Source organism: Barbus barbus, assembly GCF_936440315.1.
Source record: "Barbus barbus genome assembly, chromosome: 10".
NCBI lineage: Eukaryota > Metazoa > Chordata > Actinopteri > Cypriniformes > Cyprinidae > Barbus > Barbus barbus.
Window position 1 is genome coordinate 9,728,420 of NC_136738.1, and position 21,772 is coordinate 9,750,191.

The 21,772-nt window shown below is 39.2% G+C and overlaps 1 protein-coding gene across 1 annotated transcript in view; it reads right to left on the reverse strand.

Annotated features, from left to right (window-relative positions):
* The window catches only part of LOC306876460 (kalirin-like), a 244,973-nt gene that overhangs the window by 186,052 nt on the left and 37,149 nt on the right, over window positions 1-21,772 (reverse strand). The gene's annotated exons all lie outside the window — the stretch shown is intronic.

The following is a 21,772-nucleotide window of genomic DNA, read 5'->3' on the forward strand; positions in this document are numbered from 1 at the left end:
AATTAAGTTCATTAGTTTATATTAAAACTGTCTAATTAAAATGTCAATTGTATATGTAATTCAAATACATAAACCTTCTATGTAAGCTTAAATATTTTGTGTGTGTATGTGTGTGTAAATCGGGTTTGGCACAAAATGAAAGAATTAAATAATTCTCTTTGGGTTAATAATGATTCATTTAACTGAATATCAAACCCCGCAAGAGAGTAAAAGTAAACATCATTCGCTACATTTGAATCAGAGTTCTGTAATGGTTGTAGACAACATATGAAAACATCAAATACAACATCCTGGATTCATCCCAGCTGAAGCACTGAAACTGTTATAGTAATTACTGAGAGTGGCCAGGTGGTTAAACGCTTGTTCGCAGCTTCCTTACGACAGAAGAGACTCGCTTGATCTCACCAGCAGCCCTATCCATCCCCGAAGACAAACGTGGGAGTTAAATGACTGCAACAAGACAGCAGGTGTTGCTTTATTTAATGCAGACATGGAGCTCTAAAAATGATCAGAGGGAATCCTGGGCCGTTTCACATATACAGAGGCATCACATATACATATCGAAGTGAAAGCCTGGTGCCAACTCGTGTTGAGCTGCTGCGTTTTTAGCAATTGATTGTATGGTTCTCTGCCAGTTCTGTGTCACACAGGTGGGTCTCAGAGAGAGGTCTGCTACTGGATGGCTGTAAGGTGGATTTATTGAGAAACATCTGTTAAGAATATCCTCAAAAGCACTCGCAAGGTGTTCATACTGAGATTTGAGACATGTTTTGCATCTCACAGGGTGACCTGCTCTCAAGAGAGATGCCAACAAAGAACAGAGAAAGAAAAATACTAGCCTATTCCCTAAACAAGACCTGGACATGCATTTAACATTTATACCACCACAAGAAGGAATCGGCATAAGCTCTTTAGAAAAACATGCCTGGGGTGACTAAATGATATTACCTTGCTTCTTACACATTTTGTGACACTTTCAAAACTAAATATTCAGTGAGTGGCACTAAAAGCATGATAAACCAAACTGATACTGTCAGGAAAAGCAAATGTGAGGTAAAAATGCATTTGCTGAAGCAATCATGAATAAAATATAATATAAATAAAATTATTAGCTTGCCTCTACAAGTGTTTTAGCTCTTTTAACATGATTTCATTGGACCTGAATTAGCTGCATTGCAAGTGCTGTACCAGGTGTGCTACCAAGCAAGTTTACTATATTAGAAAAGCCAGTATGCCATATGTAGCTAGATATGTGATACAGATGTTTAAATGTATTAGTGTACAAATCATGCAATATGGTAAGTGGTTTGAGGTCATGACATGGTATTTTGCTAAGTATGTAAGTATTGATCAATAATCTTCCACTGTACTCATAATTTGTATGATATACAATACAAATTGTTGGCAGATATTTCACTAGTGAATATTTCAGCTGCAGTGAATCTTATGAATAAGCACATTTTTGCAAAAATTTAGGTAGAGGCACAATTTTCTAATGACCCTGTTTTAGAAGTAAATTACATTTAGTGGTGTTTGCTAATATAACTATTATTTATATATGGATTCGAACAAACCACTAACCCTAAAAAATAAACTAATGCAACTAATTTCTGACTTGGTGATCCAGACATTTTGTGAGGAGAGTTGTGCTATTTCTTTTCTTAATGATCAGACGTATAATTTGCATCAGGCAAATGTTAAAACAGCTGAATCTTAAATAAGTATAACTGTCCTGATATTTATTTGTAACACAAAATAAAAAAACTGACTTGTATATGGTTGAGTTTATTCACACGTTTGGAACACACAGCAACATTATGGACACTGACAACAAGCAATGAAAGGATCCCACTTTATATTAGGTGGCCTTAACTACTGTGTACTTACATTTAAATCAGTCATTTGGTACAATGCACTTGTGTACATGTTTTTACATTTTACTTATATATTTTTAAAAATACCTGCATTTAATTACATCTGTAATTAGTTTCTGTAATTGCATTTATACTTACACTGTTGACCCATCCCTTACACCTTAACCCACCCTTAAAAGGTTAAAAGGTAATGGTTGTTTGTGATTGGCAGACTCTAACATTAAGAAAAATGTAAACAAAAATTATGTTAACACTTTAGTAGAGAACAATTCTTAACTAGTTACTTATTAGCATGCCTTGTTATTAACATATTGGCTGTTTATTAGTACTTATAAAGCACATATTCTACATGACCATATTCTACATCCCTAATCCTACCCAAAACCTAAACTTAACAACTACCTTACTAACTATTAATGAGCAGCAAATTAGGAGTTTATTGAGGCAAAAGTCATAGTTAATGGTTTGTTAATAGCGAAAAATGGACCTTAAAATAAAGTGTGACCAAACTGATTTATTCAGATTCTATATTTCCACTATTTTCTCTTAGGGTATGGCCCAGACGCTCATCTGTCTGTCGTCACATCTGGTCTCCTAATGCACAAAACTCCTAATGCTCCTAACACAAATACTGGACATAGATGATCTTATCTTTTAATATTAATATTAAAAATGCACTCTAGTCTATGTAATAGACTAGAGAAGATCCCTTAAATCCCCTTCCAAAAAAACAACAAAAAAACCAGATAAGTTGCAGCCCTCATGCCATTGCAAGTTAAAAGACAAAGGGCAAAGGTCTGTCTGTCGGCTCATGGGAAACATCTGTCTGTCTCTGAGTCTCTCCAAAGACTATCAGTTGCACATTCACTGTATTGTGGGGTAAGATCACAAACAATGTTCAAAGTCAACATTCGGCTTGTTTGTTGTCTGCTTTGTAATTATCTGTGAAGAATGGAGGTCTTTTTCTGTCTGCTATCCCTCATTGTCTTTCAGCCTCGTGTTAATTACAGCCTGGTCACAATGAGACCACAATCGACCCTCACTGGCAAATACTGCGGCTGCATTACAGCGGTCCAGCCAGAGTGATCTGCAGATCTGCAAACTCCTACATCTCAGGGTCATGAGACAAGGCTTTCTCATTAGTACAGCATGAGAGACATTACAGACAAACACACACACACACACACACACACACACACACACACACACACACACACACACACACACACACACGCACACTCAGAGTATCATGTCTGAAATCTTGTTCACAAGAACCCAAGGAGATGTGAAACTCATTTCTGCTGTTGACTGAGTTACACATAAAATATACAGCAGCAATAATTAAGACACATATGAACTTAATTCAAGAAAAAGTCCTATTCTCATTACTTTAAATAAATAAATACAAATTATAATGGTAACACTTTATTTTAGGGTCTCTTAACTAGTTGCTAATTAGCATGCATATTAATAGTATATTAGCCATTTATTAGTAATTAAGCACATATTAATGCCTTATTCTACATACCTAATCCTAACCAATACCTAAACTTAACAACTACCTTCTAACTATTAATAAGTAGCAAATTAGGAGTTTATTGAGGGAAAAGTTGTAGTAGTTAATAAGTTCCCAATTCTAAAGTGTTACCATTATAATATTATATGAATAGTAAAGAACATTTGTTAAATAAATGCATCTAACTAAGATTACAAATGAGATGCAGATGAGAATGACTGGATGTGTTTTACAAGTAAAACAGTTTCCTCTCCCTAATAAACTATTATTTGAATGGTATACTAGAGCTTTATGCAAACTGTATACAGTTAACCTAAAGCATAATAAAATGCTTCATCAAACTTTATACATATTTAAGTTATTTAATATTTACAAACACTCATATTCTACCAAAATACTATTATTGTGTTACTGTTAACTAGAAGAAAAAAAAATCTAAAATGTACTGGTAACTTTCTGCCAGAATAATATCCAGTAACTTTACAGGATTTCCATTAACTCTAAAACACAACACAATGAAGTGCACAATTCAAAATACAGGTAAAACACCAGTTAAAAATAAATACAGAAAATTCATTTAAATTTATACAACATTGTGCCCTATTTTTCTTTTTTTTTTTTTTTAAAGGGCTATTATTTTGTCATATTTGTATTACTACAGTTAATTTGACTGTGAAATCATAGTAGATCATAAGTAAATCCTTCAAATTTATCCATCTTTATCCTATCATTTTACATTATTATTATTATTATTGCCGAAGGTTACCACAGTTGTATCTAAATGATGACATGTAATACGTAATCATATGCTACTTATTGAAACACGGTGAAGGCCCACTGTATGTGCAAAATACAGTCTATTCATAAACAGGTAAGATTCACTGTTTTCGGCCCTATACATAAATTATGGATGAGACATATTAAATGTTTCAGGTCCTGTGACTGAGTTCAGGTCGGTCAAGCTGCATTTTCCACAGTAATAAACTCATTTAAATAGTAATGAACCTCAGCTACAGAAGCACTGTGGGGTGATCTGAGCCGCTGAGAATCATAAAAATATATTCATACTCAATATACATACTCAGTGGCGTAACTTTGCTTTGAAAAGTGGTGGGGACACCACACAAAACGTTTTGCTATTTGTTTATTTAATAACCGAATTTACTTGGGGACTGAGTTCAGAGTTGGAAATGCACTTAATTTCCACACATGCATCACATTCACAAATATGTCTATAAACATCCAAATAAGCAAAACGTAACATTCACAATGTGGAACAACTTGTTTAAAGGACAACTTGCTAAAAGTAGGTGTGATCAATGCACGCGCTGAACGAAGAATCAACATTACGTCAAGAGTCAAGACAAGCCCACAAAATGTTTCCTCATCCAATCAAATAATTTAACCAATCCTGAACTACGCAAAACCTTGTGTAAAACATGAATGAGAGTTCATTTGTGTTTGAAATAGTTAAACTACCTTTATTAATTAAATAATTAAATAAATGAAATTGTTTTGACGAATCTTTTTATGACGTTTTTATAAAAGCTCTATTTTTTCCTCCCCCACCCCACATGTAAAGGCTAGTTAACGGTAAATGTTGCTACCTATAGCATAAATGTTAAAACATCAACAAAATGTCCAAAAGAAAGTGTGGAAGTGATATAAGAAGCTTTTTAGTGAAGCAGCCACGCACAGTAAAGGCCATTGCACACTGAGTCCGAATTTTTCGTCCGAAATTTTCGCACGTTGAAAAATAAATACGAAAATAAACACGTTTGCACACTGCCTCCGAAATTGTCGTCCGTCAAAGAAAAATCGGATCGGGTTCGATTTTTTGCGTTTTTCGCATCCGTATAAAGCATTTTGAGATGCTTTGAGAAGTTGTTTTGACCATTTAGAGCCACCGTACAAGCGAAAGCCAAAATGGTGTCAGACAAATTAATACACTTCGTCTTGCAGCACAGAGCACTTTATGACAAACAAATTGCGGAATACAAAGATACAGAATATAAAGAACTGCTGTTGCCTATTTTTTTTATGCCTGGCGCGCACCTTTCCGATGCCGCAATTCGGGGTGTGTGTGTGTGTGTGTGTGTGTCTGTGTGTGTATCCATACCTCAGACAGTCTCTGTTCAGGATAAATTGGTTCACGGAAATTGGTGGTCTTCTTTTTAATATGTGGATTCAGTATCGCTAGCAAAGTATCAAACTGAGGCACTGACATCCTGAAATAAACTTTGAATCTCTTGGGATAATCCCGCAGCTCTTTGATAAGGAGGTGGAACTCTCCTTCATCTCTGCGCAATCTAAGGATTGGATGGACCCAATATTTCCTTTTTCTTTTTTTAAAAAGAGAGAGGCCAACAAAATCATCCTCACTGCTTGAAGACATTTTGTATAGTTTTGCGAATTCTTTCGCAACGGATTAATTAAAACGCATTGGACTCAGTGTGCAAGGTCTCTGTGCGTGACGAATTTTTAAGATTGCGAATGCGAATGCGAACACTCAGTGTGCAGAGACCTTAAGACTAAAATACAGTATTAACATTGTAGACTACAAATAAATTTTAAAAGAGGTACAGGATCTGTAGACTAATTAATTATAGGGAAAGGAAACTACATATCCCATGACGCATATCGCGTATCTCGCGATAGTCTCACAACGAGACTTAATATTCATCTTTGAGGACGTTGAAAAGCTTCTGACCGGCGGAAAAATTTGTTAAATGAATGAATTAGATTATGAAGAGTGACGATTTGTAGATGGTGCTTTTCCTTTAATACATACCTTACGCAATCTATTTTTCAGTTACTTTTTAAAAGTGGTGGGGACAATATCGAGCCTGGTAAAAAGTGGTGGGGACATGTCCCACCCGTCCCACCCGTAAATTACGCCTATGTACATACTACAAACAGAGAAACAAAGAATGTCCATTAACCCCCTAAAAGGCACTTTTCAACGTCTCATATGCTGTATCTGTTTAAAACGACAGAGAGGCATGTTGATGTGAGTCAGCATGGGAGTAATATCCCCAACCGTCATCTTTGCTGAAGTGAGATTGTAAATGACGCTCAAACAGAGGAATGCTGTGAAAGCTGAGAGTGACTGAAGTGCACGTGAGCAGCAGAAACCCAGAAGCAGCAATCTAATGACAGCACTGACAGATTTCCTTAGAGAGGCTTAAAACCAGGACATTCCACCTCAGCCAAGACCTGAAAAACACAGCTTATAGAGACACTTAGAGAGAGCTAGAGGGGTAAGTGAGGACACAGATATTGTGTCTACCACCGTTTCAACTGTCATAATTGAGCCATGCAAAGACAGCTTATGAAAAACCACTGGGGAAAAGGGGAAGGGGTCAACAGCATATGAATAGGTGTTGCTGGGAAATTAGCACAATGCTGATTTGGTGTATGTGTTAAACGCTGACATATTTCTTCACATACTGGCATGTTTCTTCTTGTGAGGTCTGACTGTGTCATCTAATGAGAAATGAGCATATGTGTGTGTTTCTAACCTAGCCGTACTTTGGGCAATAATGCTGAAAAAAACGTCCCAAGAGGTTAACAAAATCTTTAACTCAAACCTCCTTTTAGGGAATTCTTCACATTTTAAAACAATAAATGTCTGCTGTAGACATATTATTGTACACATATTATATTCACTAACTGTCTGATGCAATTTGCACACAAAAATATCAAGATTATTATTTTAACAGTGTTGGTTTCCCATAAACTTGCTTCTAAACGTAATGTAGACACAAAACAGTATGTCCTGTCCTTTATGTGACAAGATGTGCTTAATTGCATTGAAAGTGTACTTCAAATCTTAAAAGTATACTTAAAAATGCTCTACTTGCAGATCATATATTATTATTAAATAAAAATAAAGGCTTCTAACACTTTATATGTATAAAGTGCACTTTGTAATAATGTTAAATTAAACGTTTTAAGCCTGATTTCATATACAAGGTCTAGGGTTAAGCCAGGATTAGCCAAAGTTCAATTAGGATGTTTAAGTGTCTTTTATAAACGTGCCTTAGAGAAAAAAAAACATTACTGGTGTGAATCATTGACAAAACAATGGCACTGGTATATTTTAAGATACATCAGTGCTAGTTTCCTTCAGTTAAAACAGCTCAGACATGCATTTTAGTCTGGGACTAGGCTTAAGCCTCATCTGTTAGAGTTTTAAATCATATTTAAATCATATTTGCATTTTAAATCATTGTTTTAATAATCTTTTGTCATGCTTTAAAGTACACTTATTTTGATGTGCTGATTAACATACTAAATCTCAAGTCAAGTCAGCTATAATTTGACCTGATATTGAAAGTTAATATCTTAAATGTACTAAATTACAACATTCAGTCAGCAATTAAGTATACTATTTACATAATGTGTGCTTCTGTGCAAAATAAAATCTAAAAACACATACAGTAATATACACTTATCCACCAAAGCATATACACACATTTCATACACACAACAGTTTTTATATCTAGGCACTAATACATTATGAGACATGAGCAGTAAACAAGTACCAAGAAACAATCTACAGCAAAACTCTGGAAACTTCTCACTGGCTCAATGGAAATGAATTTTACACTGTGTAACTCAAATTTTCTTCCAAATCTCATTTGTTTTAATGGTCTTAATTAAACAATTCACACTATTCCTAGAGCAAACACTTGTCACTGTCAGGAACTTGTCAGCCTATTAGAGATTTAACAGTGTGTTTGAATGTGTATGTCTTATGAAATTGCCTTGTCATCACATAGCAGGGAAGGCATTATGGATAATTAATTTATTCGGCCTAACATTTCCCTCCTCTTTCTCACTCTCTGTCTCTCTCTCTCACTGGGCGGTAGTGTTTGTTTACTTTCTCTCTCTGCTCCGGGAGTCTGGGGGCAGACAAAAAAATCTTTGACATTCAGTTCAGTCTTCTGTTTGTGTTTTTATCCCAGTTATAAATCCTGGAGGAATATTACACATTCGTCTGGGCTGATCCTTTGAGAGGCATTTTTATAATAACTTTTGCACCCAGTATTTAGAATGAAAACACACTAATCATAACAATGTTTATTATTTGTATTTTGTTAGTAATTTGGTAATGTTAGTAGTTTTTAATGACACAAATCCCTGAAATTCAACCATGGAATAGAGATAACTAATATTTTATTCAGTCATTTCTCAAAGTCAAATGTAATGTGTACATCTATGGAAGACTGTTTCCACCAATAAAAAAATATATAAATAACAACACTTTTTATCTCACAATTCTGCCTTTTTTTCTTGCAACAGAGTTTACATTTCACAATTCTGACTTTATTTCTCAGAATTGCAAGTATATATCACAGTTCTGAATTTCTAACTCACAATTGCGAGTTTATGTCATGCAATTCTGAGAAAAAAAAGTCAGAATTGAGGAAGAAAATGTCGCAATTACCTTTTTTATTTAATTTTTTTTATTCGGTGGCAGAAACGGGCTTCCATATACATCAGCTCAAGGTGCACTTTATAACTCAGACTAAATTCAGCAGAGATAACACTGACTCACGACACAAAACGACCGTTCATTTATTTTCTCTAACAGTCGCTCTTTTTCTCTTGGTAAACTACTTGAGTAGAGCTTTTCTTCAGAATGGGCTGCAGAGAAAGCAGAGATGTTTCCTACTACATCTTCATTCCAGACACTGAAATCAATACCTCATCTGTCATCATCTCTCCATCTCTGAGAGACAGAGAGAGAAGGATATAGTGTCACTCACATATACAGACGTCTCTGAGCAGCAGTCATCCAGGAAACATTTAATTTAACCCTCACAGTTACGCTAACGGACGCTGGCTCTGTTCCAAACATTAGTGAGCTGCCTGCTGTCTACTGACTACACAGGCAGCTGCCCTCTTAGGCAGAATGCTAACCGTCAACCTCACAAAGGACTCGTTTAAAAAAAAAAAAAAAACAGTCTAGACAGCAACCCCACAAGCAGAACAAATGAGTTTGATATCTAGGGAGGGAAAGGAAAGGGGTGTGTGGCCAAGTATGGTGACCCATACTTGGAATTTGTACTCTGCATTTAACCCATCCGAGCGTACACACAGTAGTGAACATACACCCGGAGCAGTGGGCAGCCATTGCTGTGGCACCCAGGGAGCAGTTGGGGGTTCAGTGCCTTGCTCAAGGGTCTCACCTCAGTCGTGGTATTGAGGGTGGAGGGAGTGTTGGTTATTCAATCCCTGCCAGACCCAAGACTCGAACCCACGGCCTTCGGGTTACAAGTCCAACCCTCTATCCATTAGGCCATGACTGCCCCACAAAAGAGAAGCTTTATCTATGTGATGAATAAATCAGTTATTGAGTTTTTCATACTTTCTGGTATTGAATGAAATTGAACTTGCTGCACTAAGTACCAAAATTGTTTAGCATTGAAAAATAATAAAAATGTCTTTAAACTAAAATATTAAAATGTGTTAATTACCTTACCTAAAGTTAATTACTTTCTTCAAAATAAGCCTGACAAAAATTATAAAAAGAACGATTTAAAATGTAACTTAAGTAGCCATTACTAAGAAATGTACTAAATTGTGTTAAGAAACAAATGTCATGAAAGTGATCTTTCTGTTTCATTAATATTATATTACCTGCAACTGCAGTTTTCCAAAAAAATATAGGCTTTTTTGAAGATTTAAGGGACAATACAAGTGCACATTCAATACAATTAAAGGAAGGCAGATCACTATGTTTTGGAACAGAGCTTTCAAGCGCTGTGTTTTGAGACTGGGTTTCAAGTAACAATCTTTGGAAGAGATTATAACTTCACACAATCCTCAGCCTCGCATTCAACACAAAGCATCTGTGTTTCAACACTCATGCTGAACACAATGAACACACAGAAGAACAAAAGAGCTCTCCGCTAATTAGGCCCATGAATAATAGCAGAAAGGGAAATGCATGACACATCCTAAAATCAGTTTCAGGAAACATGTAGTGATAAATGGCATACAGTGACCGTGAAATATCTAAATCAAGGTCTCTGGGTTTTCCCCACCACAAATATCAGAATACATCACCACAGCGTGCTTCTGCTGATGAACACAAGCAGAAAAAGAGTAACGTAGCAGATTCTTGTACTGGATTAGACTCTGTATTAAACACCAAAGTGACAGAAACAATGAAACAATGGCCTCTGCTAAACAACGCAAGCAGAACAAAATGAAATGACTGAGAACAATACTTTATTTCTGATAATGCACCATGGGAAGGCTATTTATCCATATAATGTTTATAGCACAGCTATTGTTTGACAGACACAATTGTGATATATTCTGTAACAAAGTAACAATGCAACTGTCTGGAGACTGTAAAAACAACAACAACAAAAAGACTGTAAAAAATCTCATGGACTGGTTTAAAATGGGCTGGATTGTTGGCATAAATAGTTTGCTTGTTTTAAGAGAATGTAGTGAATAGGTTTGTTTTAAAACATGTTTAATATATGTTTAGTTGTCATATGAAAGGAAAATGATGAAAAACAGACGATACCGTTCTCCACAAAAAAATATCAGATATGCCAAGCTCTTTATGAACATGCAAGTTTTATTCAGGTCAAATGCACTAACACCCCCCCACCAAAAAAAAAAAGTATTCCTGACTCAAAAATGGATTATATTTGTGACATTTGTATTTTGATTTTGGAAAAAAAAAAAAACTTGCATTAAAAACATTAAAAAAATAAATAAATAAAGTTTTCTACACTCATATACAACTTTTGGGAGCAAGAAAACTTTTTAATACTTTATAATATTTTTGTACAAAATGCCATTAAGGATTGTTATTTGTTTGTTTGTTTTAATATACGAAACCAGCATCAATATAAATACTGTATTTCATGTTTCAAAGTTATTTAAAACTAGATTATTTTACAATATTTGTCTTATTTCAGACATCCATAATACAGTTTTCTGCACTGAAATGATCTTTTCCTAATACTAGCACAGATAACAATTTTCATGTAGTTGACTGACCTAGTAGTTTGATCCGTTTTCCAGAAACTCTGTTTTGAATGCCCAATGAATTTGAATTTGACCACTTTAAATCCATTTTATCAGTGAAGAGAGCAAGCTAGTGACATTACATGCAAACAAACCCCGTCTACTCTCCTCATTTACATTCAGACCGCAACCTTGTCATTCGCTGTCACTCATTACCAAGCTAACAGCTCATTTGCATAACAGCATGCTAGTACTAAAGCACCACACTAAAACGATACCGAACCTCAGAAAACACAACAAAACAAGAGAGCACAAGAGAGCTTTGGAATCTGTAATCTCAGATGTGAAAATGAAGCGTTTGATATAATCTTCATAGCATAGACTAAGTTCATGTCTGAATACATGAAGGAATAATATTTGTATTATTGTCAGCAAATGTAAGTCGCAGATGTGTGTTATATTTTGCTGTGTAACATTGTTGAGAAAGATGGTTCAATCTCTCTCTCTCTCTCTCTATGTGTGTGTAGCACAGCTGTGACCAGTGTTTCCTGGATAGTTTGACCCCACATTAGCAAAACAAAACCAGATTATACCAGGTGAGGCCACACACACACACACACTGCTCTACACACAGATAATGGTACTGTGTCATCAAATACTTATATTTATACTCTAAACAGTGTTGTACTCAACAATAATAATGTTACATGCAGAGTAGTTTAGAGATTTATTCTAGACGTGAAATTTTATTCTATAGAGTATGAATGAAAATTAAACATGTTCAGCTAAAAATGACTGTGCTGGTAAGTTTAGCCATCACAAAAAGCCACTTGTACGGTATATCAAAGGACGCTAAACTGAAACCCAGAATGCACTCTGGCCAAAAGAAAGCAGAGACGAGTGTCAGCATATGCTACAACAATATTATTCCACCCTTCATAACCCTGTCGAGCTGCATTCATTTAGCTCACATCACGCTGTGGAAAGACAGACTCTGAGAAACCCTGGAGAGATGTTTGCGTTAGCTCAGCTAGAAGATCCATACTGACCTGTCTCACCTCCAGAGCCGACTGAAAATAAAATCCTCATACAGCACTTTCACTGAGAGCCAGACTCAACAACACATTATTTCTTCAAGTTGAGATTACTGCTGAGATACACAATAACAATGTTGGCATAACCAATAAAGGTTGATTCAGTCTTATTTATGTATGTATATATGCATGTATGTATGCATTTATTTAGCTTATTTATTTATGTATTCATTCATTCATTCATTCATTCACAATAGTTAAGTCACCTGAATATTTTTATAATGCTGATTCAAATTTTAGAGTGGAATAGCCAAAAATATAACTAAAATAGTCATTACACATTATTATATTTTAATTATAAAATAAGGTTAACAGATAAAATCTCACCAAAATTAGCAATATCTTTAAAATGATTGTAATTGGAAAAAATAGTAAAAAATGATTACATTATTGTTTTATGATTTTTTAAAGTTTTATTATTATTATGATTATTATTTCAGTTTAAATTATATATTATATTGCCTTAAATTATGTTAAATTAATAATGTTTTATATTATTAAGATTGATGAGATTTCTTTAAAGATTGTGTATATAATTTATTTTGAATTTGGGGTGAAATATGACCTGGACATGTTCAGGTCAAAAAACAAACAAACAAACAAAAAACCTTAGGGCACAGAAATGATGAATTTTCAGTTTTCTGCAAACTATTCATTTATATAAGGAAATAGCAATCTGATACAGCTATTTAATTTCCAAAATACACGTCATAGAAGTGCTTAAAATGTTTGCGTGTCACCAGCCAAATTCAAAACCTTTTCATATTCACACACACACACACACACTTCTTCAGAGTAGTCCATCACACACCACACACAAATACACACACGCACACACATACAAGGTGAAAATGAGACTTAACATGATTCAGGAGTGCTGCTTAAGTGCTGCTAGCTGTCTCTGCACCTGATTGAAACATAAATGATGGAGCTCTGTTGCTAAGAGACATAATCAAGACAAAATAGGTCAATTTAATCTATTATTGAAGCTCAGAGGGGGAGAGAGCAAACGAGCGAGAGAGAGAGAGAGAGAGAGAGAGAGAGAGAGAGAGAGAGAGAGAAATGTACAGAATACAAACGAAAAGAGAGATACAGATGAATCAAAACAGATTAACTGACAGAACACTGTAAAGTATATAGTTTACAAGCTCTGATAAGGAGAGCATGCTGGGATACAAGCAGGTACACATTTGCCTTTGTGCACCAGAGACCCATGACAGTGATGAATGCTGGGTAAAGAACGTCTCAGGTTACGTATGTAACCCTGGTTCCCTGAAGGGAACGAGATGCTGCGTCGAAACGCTAAGGGAACGTCTTCAGTGTGACCACGCTCTGAATCACATGTTTAATCTGTACAATGAAAGGGCGAGAGTGGCTAAAGTGGGCAGGCCTGCGCTTTCCCAAAGGCCAACTTCTGAGAAGTGAGTCTTGATCCCCAAGAAGGGGGAGAGCAGAGGACTCGAGGCTATGGAATAGCATCCTGATCCACCACATAGCATAAGTTCTCTGGCCGGAGGCCTCAGCCTCTGGAGGAAACATGTAACTAGGGGGTGCCTACGCACTGAGAAGCCACCGAGAAGGGCGTGGTAGGCAGATAAAGCCGCCACGTAAACCTTCAGGGTGGAGTGGGTTACCTCTGCGGAGAAACGGGCCTGCAGGAACTCCAGCACTGTACCAATCGGGAAGTTAATTGGGTCGAGGTGGCGGTCTCCGCACCATAAAGCGTACAGTTTCCTCGTAGAGGGAGCTCTGGATTGGAGGATGGTCTCAGCAACCTCAGTTGAGAGACCAGAAGCTATGAGCTGTGCCTCCTCAGAGGCCACAACCACAGCTTCCACAGCTCCGGGCGAGGGTGGACGATAGTGCCCCCCGCCTGTGAGAGGAGATCTCTCCTGATAGGAATCTCCCATGGAGAGCCGCCGAGGAGAGAAATCAGGTCCGAGAGCCATACTCGGCCCGGCCAGAACGGTACTACCAGTAGTAGACTGACCTCGTCCCGGCGCACTCTCGCCAGAACTCCCGGGAGCAGAGCGACTAGGAGCTCCCAGCACCAGGCCCTGAGACGAGAACCAAGGACGTCTCCACATGTCTAAGTCATGTATGCATCACCGCGTGACCTTGAATGCAAAGTGGGTTTCCCCTCGGGGGGAAAACCCCTTGGTTCTGAGCCACCACTGTAGGGGTCTCATGTACAGCAGGCCAATAGATATCACTTTGGACGCAGCTGCCATCAGACCCAGCAGTTTTTGAAACTGCTTGACAGTGAGTGACCGACCTTCTTTCACTCTCTTGACTGACGTGAGGATCGACTCGATACGAGCAGGGGACATGCGTGCCTGCACCGTGGTCGGATCCTACACCATGCCTAGATAAGTGGTTCTCTGTACTGGAGTCTCAACCCCAGATCTTTCAATTGCGCGAGAACAACACCTCGATGTCGAATCGCCAGCTGTTCCGATTGAGCTAGAATCAACCAATCGTTGATGTAAAAGTGCGGGGTGAGAGTGCAAGGCCATCGGGAAGAACCCGATATTGGTAAGCTTTGCCCCCAAAAGCAAACTTCAGGGACTTCCTGTGAGTGGGAAGGATCGAGACGTGGAAGTATGCGTCTTTTAAATCTAACGTGACAAACCAGTCCTCGGACTTGATCTGAGATACTTACCTGTTTGAGTTTTGAGCATCTTGAACTTCAGTCTGCTGACTGAGCGATTCAACTGACGCAGATCTAAAAAGGGATCGCAAACCTCCATCCTTCTTCGGAACAGTGAAGTACCGGCTGTAGAACCCGGGCTCTCTTTCGTGAGGAGGGACCACCTCGATGGCCTCCTTCCTCAAAAGAGTGTCTACTTCCTGTTCCATGACCAGAGCCTGCTCGGGGCCCACCAAGATCAGGCTGATAGAAACAGAACCTGCAAGGCAGGACCCAATGAGACACGCTTGGCATGCTTTTTTTTTAACATCGCCAAGTGCCTACTGAGGGAACCAATCTCTCAAGACTGGCCTCTGGTGTACGTAGAGCTGCTAGCTCGGTGCCCTGGAGCGGAGGACCGGCAGGAGACGGCCGAACCAGGAGCTCTAGAGACCCCCGCAGGGGTGGCGAGCTTCTCAGCTCCTCTACACTTCGGGGCGGAAATAACTGAGAGAAGCGCTCGCTAGAGCCAGCTGCGCCCTGGAACTCTGGCCGGGTTGGCAAACTGGTCTCCCGAGGGCACTGGGGGGAGACGGACACCGTATCATGAGGTGTAACCCGCTCTGCCCCAGAGGGGTCTGCCGTCGTAAGCCCTGTTCCACGCATGTCAGGGCTTTTTGGCCGAGGACCTCTTAGACTTAAGAATGGTCCGCCGATCCGGCTTAGCCTTAGAGGTCCCCGACCCAGAGTGTTTGCCGCCACGGCCCCAGCTCAGTGGGGTGCGAGTAGCCACGCTCTGTTTTGTGCCTCTCTGTACGAGGATCTGGCACGCGGAGAGGGCTGCTCCCGCCCAGCAGCCCCCTGAGCTAGAGATCGGCGAGGGAGAAACCGCTGAAATGCCGCCGTACGTCGGCTAGGTATGCGTGTAACACTGCCATGGTGTGCAGACACGCACCAGCCTGACCTCCAGCCGCGAGCCTTCAGAGACGATGAGCGAGCTCTCACTCAAAGCGGGAAGAACCGCACCGCAGGCTTCCACGAGCGAGAGCGCTAGATCTGGGGAATGCAGAAGGACATAGGGCGAACCCGTCTCCAACCCGTCCACCAGATCCATGTTGCGATTCCCGCGATCTCACTCGCTGCCGTGCCTCAGCAGTGGCGGGACCGCGAGATGTACGGTGGGGAGAAGCACCCTTTTTTTTTTTTTTTTTGAGCTGACCGCGCATCATTCTCATTCATAATATGCTTGTGCAAACACTGTTTCATTGACGTCCTTCACGTCCACCTCCTCGGAGGAAGACAGGTGGAGCGTCGAGCCCTTTCTCTGGGGGGAAGATAGGGGCTCGTCCGTCTTCATTCCCTCCACCTGATCCATGTGCGATTCCCACGAGCGCAGCCACCGCTCCGCCTTTTTTTTTTTTCTTTTTCTTCGGCAGAAGCGGGGCCGGCACCGCAAGGAATGCTAGTGAAAGCTCACTCCTCCCTCGAGAGCTGACTATGCGTGCTCTGCTCTCAAGCAGACCACACACGGACTGTGTATATCCCCAGCAGTGATATAACGTTTGCAGGGAGGAACATACAGCCTGTAATGCGATCTGCACTCGCCCAAGTGCTTGCACACATTGTGGAGCCTATTTCAAGTGATTGTGCTTAGGGACAAACAACACTAAATAAGACTCACAACACCGATCGACAGACACACACACAGAGTAGCGGTTGCTGAATGACAAAAAGCAAACGTCGGTTCCACCGCACGTGCTTTTATGCTTCCTGGTCAATTACGTCACCCGCCTGTGATGTCTCGCCCTTCCATTGGACAGATTACACACGTGATTCAGAGCACGGTCACGCTGAAGGCGTTACCCTAGCATTTCGACGCAGCTCGAGTTTCTGGAAGGGAACAGCGATGGAGGGGCATTTAGCCATTCACCAAAGAACAAGATCAACGTGGAAACAAAAGGATGGACAGATCGTGAGTCTTCTCTTCCAGTCCCTCAGGACACACACACAACTCAGAGAGGCTCTCAGACAGAGTTTGAGCAGCCAGTGCCTGTAATGATAGATTGGATTATTTCCTGTTCTGGCAGTTAAATTAGCCTAATGCATCTGTGATTGTCCCAGACCAATAGAAGCCCAGAACACATTAACATAATCAGAGAGGAGAAAAAAGAAAGGGCTATTGGATTATACAGATGCAGATTAAACTAGAGTCTCACATTTTCTGAAGAAGTGGTGTTTGCCGCTATGTAAAACTAACCACTGTGCTAGGATGTTCTGGGTGGTTTCTGTGAGGTAGCAAAAGTGTTGACCCCAACTTCTAATCGTGATGATATTTTGGTATCTAAATACAGCCATCAATGTCTTTCCGTTCATTAACTGACCACCACTTTTAAAAAGTGTACTTTGTAATAAATGTCAAACTATGTCAATAGTCACTTTAAAGTATATTTCAAAGTACATTTTTGTCACGCTTTAAAGAAGTACACTTATTTTGATGTGTTAACTCACATTTTAAAGCACATGTATCATATTTTATTTACTTTACTTTAAGTGTACTGTATTATTTGATATTGCATTTAGTACGGCATTCTTTTGAAGAGCATCATGTTAATACAAGGATTCAAAGCTCTGGTAATCATTCAAAACCATGGTACATATTAAAATGTAATATGTAGCGCCCCTAGCGACAGTTGACCAAGCTCAAGCTCCTTGCCCTGCCGGCGCTGCCCAAGCTCCTTGCTCTGCCAGCGCCGCCCAAGCTCCTTGCCCTGCCAGGGTTTTTACTAGTCTTGTCTTTTGTCATGTTCCAGTCTTGTTTTTGGTGTCCTCATTAGGGACACTAGGTGGCGTCACTTCGGTCTAGTTTATTCATGGTTTTGTGACGGAGCCCTGACACTCCCTTCTTGTCTTGTTTTCTGGTGAGCGTGCGGCTTCGAGTGTGCTCGAGCTGCACGCTCTCTTGTCTGCGTGCTCTGTTTCATGTTGGGGCGTGGTGTTCAGATCCCGGCACTCCTGTCTTGTTCAGACTCAGCTCTGGTTTTGTGTCAGGGTACGGACACTCACGCTCCAGGTTTGTTCTTGCTGTAGGAGTGTGCGGTCTTGAGTTCGCTCGGGCCGTGCGCTCCTTTATGAGTGTGTGTTTGTTTTGTTCGGCACGCGGTTCAGTTTCGGCCGCATGCTTTTTCGTTGTGTTGCACGCAGCTCGTTCTTTGGCTGCGTGCTTTCTCTTGTTTTGTTTTGTTCTGTGTTGCACGCAGCTTGTGTTTTTTTTCACTGGCTGCGTGCTTTCATGTTTGTCATGTTTTGTGAACGCGCAGCTTATAAGACTCCTCAATAGCTGTGTGTTCATTTCCTGTTTTGCACATGGCTAGTGATGTTGTTTTGCTGGCCATGTGCTGGTGTTTTTGTTTGTTTATTTTATTGTTAATAAAGCCCTATTTCCTCCTGCAATTGAGTCCTCGCTCTCATCCCTTCACCCACACCTGACAGACAAGGCAAAAGCTCTGCTATAGTCAATGAAGCTGTCTACACCGCAAGTGTGTGGCTAGTTTTGTCTCATCACATCATTCGTTTGCACGTGTCACACTCCCTCAACAACATATGATCACATACATTCTCACTGTACAGAAAAGACTCTGTTTCAGTTAATCACAACACCAATACCACAAAAATACCACACAAGGAGCACATTAATAAGGCATCAGACTGAGAGATGGGTGGCTTCTCTATACAGTATCACAGACATAAATTGTTTTATACAATAAAATACAGCAAATATTCAGGAAACATCCAGCATATCAGAGACAGCTGCTGCTGCTGTGGCAGAGCAAGTACCGAGACTTGCTACCGCCAATACATCCACTGCTGCTGTGAGCATGTAAGAAATACTGCTGCTGCACATATAACATATATAAATAACCCCCATAGCAGATCTATACAGGTGGAGCTGGGGAAGGTGGAGGGTTTCTGGAGTGCGCTGCAAACTGCTACCACAAACATTAGCCAAATATTGGAATGTTGAGCAGCGAGCTCATTGGCTACCGATACAGGAGAGAACCAATTGGCTGTGACATGTGATGATGATGTCATTATGTCATACTGAGTTAGATCTATCAGACTGTACCATCTAGAGTTTCATGGCAGAACTTTGTATTTGTGTGCTATTTTTATGCTTTTGAAAGATTTTCTTTTGCTAACAAGGCTGCATTTATTTGAGCAAAAATACAGCAAAAACAGTAATATTTTGAAGTGTAATATATTTAAAAATATATATATTCCTGTGATGGCAAAGCTGCCCATTTTCAGCAGCCATTACTCCATTCTTCAGTGTCACAAAAAAAGAGTTTATTTTCAAATAAATTCACTTTCTATTAATCTTATAATCCTGAAAAAAAATGTAGCACGGATTTTAAGATTGATAATACTAAGAACCATTATTAATAATTGAACAACAATAAAAAATTAGCAGAAAATCAGCATATTATAATGATTTCTGAGGGATCATGTGACACTGATGACTGGAATAATGATGCTAAAAATTCAGCTTTGATCACACATTACATTTTAAAATATAATTTTAAAAAGTTTAAATTTTGACAGATTCTAGATCAAATAAATGCATCTTTGGGGAGCATGAGAAACTTCTATCAAATACTGTAAATATTTCCAACCTTCAGAGCAGCATTGTACATGCAAAATAAGAATCCCACCATTCCCTCAATGCACATTCACAACCTTGTTAGGTTCATTCATAAGTGAATCACTCTGAATAGTACAGATAGACATAGAAGACATGGATAATTAAATAGATGGCTGAATTCACATCTTTAATCTGTAATTAATCACATAATGTGTCCAGCTCACTGCTATATCCTCAGACTGGAATTATGTGTCATGCTAACACAGTATTATATATGAGAGAATACTCACTGATATGACATGTGGTTTAATTACAGTTATTAGAGATATAATACTAGTGTCTCGATAAAACCCCTTAGTGAGAGAATTTCTAACCAGTTTGTCTCTTACTGGGCACAAGTTTATTAGTCAAATCTTAATTACTAGATAGTGGTTTTAAAAATGAGTGTAGAGTGCAGCATTTGTGTCATAACCAGGAAACAAAAATGATGGGAGCAGTTTGGGTAGATGACAGTGTCTGGATCTGAAACCTTCAGATGACTCATATCCCCATATCTGAGTTACTGGAACCCTATATGAAAAAAAGCCACATTAGCATCAAGTGGCATGTGATAATGTAAACAAATGTAGCACTCTATAACAAGTCTGACAAGCGTTTTCTACTGCTGTGTGAGTGTAGCCTCTGTTTGGACAGTCTATTGCGGAGAATGCGGTTGAACTCTCATCCAGTTCGTACATGGCCAGTCTCATAAATGCCACAGCTGCCCAACCATATAATCACTGCCATGAAATATGCAGATATGTCACATTGAGCGTGAAAAATTTCCTTAAAATGTCAGTTTACTTAGAGAAATATGAGCGGCTTAAATTCAGAGGAGGCTTCTGATTCTTTCGTGGGACGATTTTATGGCCTTATTTTAGTGACTTCAAAAATTTAGTTTTTCACTAACCACACATAAACGTTGCTTTCTCGAAAACAAAATCAAGTACATAAATGCTGCTAACATATTATTGTAGCCCAGTTTGTGCTGTTTACAGCGTTATTAGACTTTAGCCATTTATATATTTATAAGCAACTGAAAAAAGCACAAATGTCAGGGCATGTCAAATAATCTCCAGGCCCCCAAAACACCCTCAGACCCCAGGGGGTTAAAGACATGGAGCTGGACAGTGTTCTTTACAAACTGTTGTCATTAGTGGCAACAATTGGAGCTACATCTGCAGGTGTAAAAAGGACCTTCTCCTGTTTAAAGCGGCTCAAGTCCTACACCCGTAACACAATGGGCCAAGACCGTTTAAGCAGCCTAGCTCTGCTGGCCATTGAGAGGACACTGGTCAAGTCACTGGAAAAGACGCCTAGTTGGTATGACAGCATCACAGAGCATTTTCATGAAAAGGAATGTAGGGCAGAATTTACGTATAAATAAATGGACAATTTGTATGATGTAGGCCGAAAATGAGCTTCCCCTCTTTGAAAGACCAGCAGCCGCCACTGGTACTGATGCATTCTGGACCACAGTGCCACCAACTCACCTGCCAATCATCCACTGCACTATAATAAGGGTTTAAAACTTTGACTTTTATGTTTTAAGAGAATATGCAAGCATCATAGAACATTACCTCACATAACTTTACAGTGACATTGAAACTGTAGATCCTAAAAAAACAACAACATTACACTGGCTGTCATACACATCATGGCAGTTTGGAAATAAAATGTCTGGTTAGTGGTGCTAAAAGTTTAATGTCTGTTGCTTTAAAAAAAAAAAAAGTACCTCTTACCATAAACCCTGCCCTACACCAACGGGTGTTAACAAGTGACAGTGTTAACAACAAATTTGCTGAAGCAACCATATAATTTTAGCTGGTTCCGACAAGTATTTGAGCTCTTTAATGACTCCTGTTTCACTCTACTCATACCCAAATGCTCTACATTGCAAGCACAATGTTGTACCAGGTGAGCTACTGAGCAAGTTTACTGTGCCAAAAAAGCAAACATATGGAGCTGGTTATGTGATGCAAG